Source organism: Microtus oregoni, unplaced genomic scaffold (assembly GCF_018167655.1).
Source record: "Microtus oregoni isolate MIOR12 unplaced genomic scaffold, Mior012 000060F_005, whole genome shotgun sequence".
Taxonomy (NCBI): Eukaryota; Metazoa; Chordata; class Mammalia; order Rodentia; family Cricetidae; genus Microtus; species Microtus oregoni.
In genome coordinates this window covers 558810-564667 of record NW_024543840.1, presented here as the reverse complement: position 1 = coordinate 564667, position 5858 = coordinate 558810, and positions in this window count along the sequence as shown.

Sequence of the window (5858 nt, the reverse complement as noted above, 5' to 3'; positions counted from 1 at the left end):
GGGTTTCTCTTTAGCTTTGGAGCCTGTCCTGGCACTAGCTCTTCTAGACCAGGCTGGCCTCGAACTCACAGAGATCCACCTGCCTCTGCCTCCCAAGTGGTGGGATTAAAGGCATGCGCCACCACCACCCGGCTCTGAGGGTTTTTGGAACAACTAATATCCCTCTTATCTTTTTGTTTTGTTTTGGTTTCCATGCCCCCTCAGAGGACACCTGGATATTTTTTAAGGATTTGGTTTTATTTTATTTAAGTATTTTGTTCCTCAGACATAACTCTGAAAACACTAATACGTAATAGCCAGTTTCTATTCAGTTCAGTTCAGATTTTTACCAAAACCTCCTGTCTGGCATGTCTCTGTCTTTGTTGAGTTCCTGTACTTACAGAAGCCAAGAGATAGCTGGCAGCCATCCATAGAAAATGCCCTCTCCCTTTGAACACGGCCCTCCTTTGGTCTGAGTTTCTCACACAGCTCTGATGATGCAGGAGGATGCCAAGGGCCCAGTTGGTGCCTCAGCCCGATGCCTGCATCTGTGCCTTGGCAGCAGCTATTCATGTCTTGCCACTCAGAGTCAAATTCCCTTAAGTTTAGCCTTCCCTAAGTGCTTGTTCACTTCAGAGGACTCAACCCTCATCTTCCGTGTCCTCCTGGCCTAATTTCTCATATTACTGATTTACTGAGTATGAATCAGTAATATGAGATGTTCCGGAGAGGGAGGAAGGGACATTCATGAAAAAAGTGAGTGTTCAACTAACTAACTCCCCATGGGTGAAGGAAGTAGTGAAAAGATTTTAATGAAGCAGAGAGAAATTTCTGGTTTTGGAAGGAGGAAATCCTGAATGGCTCCCTCTGTGTCGCAGGAGAGACTCCTGGAAAGGAAACCTCAGGTTCTGGTCAGTCGGTCGGTTGGTCAGTTCGGGGAGAAATATTAGCAAGGAGGTAAAGGCCGTGCCTCACGACATCAGCAGTCCCTTCTCTGGAAATTCTACGGTATCCCGGAGAGCTCTCGGAATTTTGTGATGTCACTCGTGTCCTAGAAATGCCAAGTGCCCTCAAGATACACTCTCTCGGTGCCTATAAGACTCAGTTCTAGACATGTTGTCTAGAGAATGGAGATCATGGAGAGGCCAGAGGGAGGAAGAAGAAAGCTGACCTCAGATCTCAGAGGAAAACACGGAGAAATAATTAGTGGTCCTGGGGAAGACGAAGTGAGTTCACCACTAGCAGGGACTAGAGAGATTTCTGGATGTGATGGCTTTGAGACTTCCAGGGCTAGGGCTCAGGAACTGGGAGGTTTCTGGAATGAAATAGGTCTGTCTTGTTTCTCTGAGTTCCTAAAGGGCCAACCCACATCAAAGATTCACGATAGTTGATTTGACAAAGTCGGGAATTGACAAGGAGTGCGGAAGGAGTCAGTGAGATTTCAATACCAGCACTGCACATCACGCCCCCCCCCCCCCCCCCCCCCGGTCCTTTTCATTGTGTAGCAATAATAATAGAGAAAGGGGAGTAGCGCTCTGCCAAAGCCCGTATTTTTTTTTAAATATTTATTTATTTATTTATTAAGTATACAATATTCTGTCTGTGTGTATGTCTGCAGGCCAGAAGAGGGCACCAGACCTCTTTACAGATGGTTGTGAGCCACCATGTGGTTGCCGGGAATTGAACTCAGGACCTTTGGAAGAGCAGGCAATGCTCTTAACCACTGAGCCATCTCTCCAGCCCCCCGTATTTTTTTTTTAATAGTCCAGGTGTGTTATTTCTTTTTGTACATCAGGCCATGAATTCGTAGGGAATGGGCTCCAGCAGCTAAGGCTCCTTCCTGTTAGTCCTCGCGAAGTGTGCTTCTCTGGGTTCGCTTGAGCTGAACCCAGGTGCCCTTCTCTTTGTCTTCCTTTTCCTTCTGGTTGTTCTCCTTCACCCGCTTCAGAAAGCTGTCTCTGCTCTTCGAGTGCTTGATGTGTTCAATCCGCACATTAATTCTCTTGGCAAGAATCTTGCCCTTAACTGGCTTGTTTACAATGATGCCCACAGCATGCTGGGTGACATTGTAGACTCTTCCGGTTTTGCCGTGGTAACATTTATGGGGCATTCCTTTTTGAACAGTGCCCATTCCCTTGATGTCTATAATATCGCCCTTCTTGTAGATTCGTGGCCAAAGGAACAACTCCATGTTTCCTAAAGGGCCTAGAGAACATATAGCGAGTGCCCCTCCTCTTTCCCTTTGTGTTTGTCATTTTGGCGAGTTACTGAAAGATGGCTACCGCGGCCGAAAGGCCCAAAGCCCATATTTTACCATGCCTTATATCACAGCCATTAGCAGGGTTGAGGCATCAAGTGCTGCAGTCAGTCTGACTCCTGTGGTCCCCTAAGGTTTCTAGCTTCCCAGTTATGAATGACACCCTGGTCTCCAGTTCAGCTTGAGAGCTCTTTAAGAGCCCATGGATGAGAGAGTGGGAAAAGACTGCCTTTTTTTTTTCTTTTTCCATTTCTTTCTTTCTTTCTTTTGCTGTTTTGTTTTGTTTTTCAAGAAAGGGTTTCTTTGTGTATCTTGGGCTGTCCTAAAACTCACTCTGTAAATCAGGCCATCTTTGAATTCACAGAGATCTGTGTGTGTGCTGTGATTAAAGGCATGCACACACCACAGCCCGGCTGAGACTGCAATTTCTTGTTAGCTCTGGGTAAGTGACAATGGCTCTGTGTTGTGAATCTCTGTGAATCCAGACTATGTTATGTCCTTCAATGACATGAGTCTGAAGCATCAAGCACCCATCCCTATACTCCCTGAGGTCTCTGAAGTCACGGTGCATCCTTAAAGGCTTAGAAAGCTTTTCCCTGGTTCACCTTTGTGTGTGTGTGTGTGTGTGTGTGTGTGTGTGTGTTTTGTTCTATCTAGGAGAAGCACCATAGCAGTTGCATAGTGACTGAGAAATTTGATTTTTAGGAAATGATTTTTCATATCTGTGAGTGGTCTCTCCATAGCCACTCATCTTTTCTTAAACTTGAGTATAGGAATGAATGAATGAATGATCCCTCCCTCCCTCCCTCCCTCCCTCTCTCTTCATGGGAATGAGTATCTGGTCTTGCATTGAGGGCTCCCCAGTTCTCAGCATCTCCAGCCCAACCTGTCACAAGCTGATCACACATTTGCAAACTTGGGATATATTCTGCTGAATTTTTGGGATAATGAATTTCATCAACTATGGGACTAACTTTGTTCTGACAGGACACTCACAATCTCTCCTCATCACACCCACATAGTGTAACAACTTTGTGGTTCCTCCATAATGTGCTTATTTCTGTCAGGGAACTGAAAGCCAGCCAGCCAGCCAGCCAGCCAGCCAGCCAGCCAGCCAACACTATCTACAAAGCTACAGAGAAACCCTGTCGTGAAAAACCAAAAATAAATAAATAAATAGGCATGGATTTTTTTTAAAAAATCAAACGCAAACTAAGTAGAAATAACTACTTTCAGTATGCCATTCAAGAATTAGGGAACCCTTTATCCCAGCACGTGGGAGACACAGGCAGAAGGACATCTGTGAGTTAAAATCCAGACTCATCTACCAAGTGAGATCACAAGACTCGTGCACTGTCTTATAGGTCCTAAACTCCCATGGTCCAGTTTCTAGGGTTGGGGGCCTCTCTATAAAGCCTGGAAATTCACAGAGGTCCACCTGCCTCTGTCTCTTTGATGATAGAATAAAAGATGTGCACCACAATAACCAGGGTCAGTTTCTTGTAGATTTAGTTTAATTTCAAATTTTGTTTGTATCTCTTGATCTGCACCAAGTGTGTCCCTGTGGGCGTGGGGGGCAGGGAAGTTGTCCTATTTTAGAACATTTTATTTTACTTTTATTTGAGACAGTCTTTCTGGTTGTGTAGAACTTATTTTAATTTCAAATTTTTAAAGAATTTTTTTATGATTTATTTAACTTTATTTTATGTGCAGTCGTGTGAAACTGGATTTACAATCACTTATGAGCTGCTGCCTTGTGGGGGTTACATCTCAGGAGCACAAGAACCCAAATCTGTGCTGTACTCCCTGTCACCAAAAGAGGTCACTAGATCCCCACCATGTGGTTTCTGGACATTCCAGAAATTCCATCTCTCCAGTTCTCATTCTTTCATTGTTCCTCCTGCATGCCTGCGTCTAGTGAGAGAGTGGGCAACTTTCCTCCCTGCTTGTCTGTGTCTGTGTCTGTCACATCCTGGATAGCCAGAGTGCCCGCCACCTCTGCCTGAGATAGATGTGGCTGGCAGCCCTGGGGCTGGGGGAAAGGGAGAGAGTGGGTTCCCTGGAGAGCCTTGGGCAGAGGCTCTGTGGATTCCCTGCCGGAGGCCTCACTGCCTCTGAGGAGCCCATGGGGGAGGGGGAAAGGGAAGGTCAACCAGAGAGTCCTGCCTGGCTTTTGCTTTGCTTTGTTTTTGTTTTTGTTTGTTTGTTTATTTTATTTTCAGGTACAGCTGTGACCAGGTCTGGATCCAGGACAGACTCAAAAGCTAGAGAGAAATCCTGTCTCAGAAAACAAAAATAAATAAATACATAAATAAACACATAAACAAATACATAAACTAATAAATGAATGGATAGATAGATAGATAGATAGCCAGACAGAGAGAGAGATGATAAAACACCTTCAAGATCAGGGAGACCAAGGCTGGCAGATCACTGTAAGTTTAAAGCTACCTTGTTCTGCAGATTGAGATTCAGGACAGGCAAAGTGACATAGAGAAACCCTGTTTTCAAAAAAAAGGTGGGGGCTGGAGAGATGGCTCTGTGGTTAAGAGTGCTGACTGCTCTTCCAGAGGACCCAGGTTCAATTCCTACCACCCACATGGCAGTCAACAGCTGTCTGTAACTCCAAGATCTGACACCCTCAGATAGACATACATGCAGGCAAAACACCAATGCCGACAAAATAAATTATTAGGAAAATAAATATATAAAAAAGGTTGTTTAGCCTTTAATCCCAGCATTAGGAGGCAGAGGCAGATGGCTCTCTGTGAGTCTGAGGCCAGTTTTGTCTACAAAGTGAGTCCCAGGGCATACGCATACAAGGCCACACAACGAAACCCTATGTTGAACAACCACAAATAAACAAACAAATAAAGAGATAATAACAATAAAAATATTTGAGAGTTCAAATAATTGACTTCATGCACAATAAAAGAATATAAAAATAAAAATATCAAACGCATTTGAACGCATCAGCACAGGAGACCGCTTCCTAAATAGAACCCCAGTAGCACAGACACTGAGAGAAACAATTAATAAGTGAGAGAGACCTCCTGAAACTGAAAAGCTTCTGTAAAGCAAAGAACACGGCCAACAAGACAAAATGACGGCCTTACAGAATGGAAAAAGATCTTCACTAACCCCACATCAGACAGAGGTCTGTCTGATCTCCAAAACATACAAAGAACACAAGACATTGGTCATCTCAAGAACAAATAATCTAATTCACAAAATGGAGTACAGACTTAAACAGAGAACTCTCAACCGAGGAATCTAAAATGGCTGAAAGACACTTAAGGAAATGTTCAACATGCTTAGTCATCAGAGAAATGCAAATCAAAACAAGTTTCTAGAAACAAGGAGACAGTTCATAATGTTTCTTTCTTCTTTTCTTCCTTCTTTTTTTTTAAATTTGGGATGGGGCCTCTCTCCAAAACCTGGGAATTCACAGAGGTACACCTGTCTCTGTCTCTTGGATGATAGAATAAAAGATGTGCACCACAGTGACAATCCAACTAAGTTTTTAGTATCTCATTCTGTTAATTTCATGTACATTTAGTTTCATTTCAAATTTTGTTTGTATCTCTTGGTCTGCACCCAAGTGTGTCCTTGGTGGGGTGGG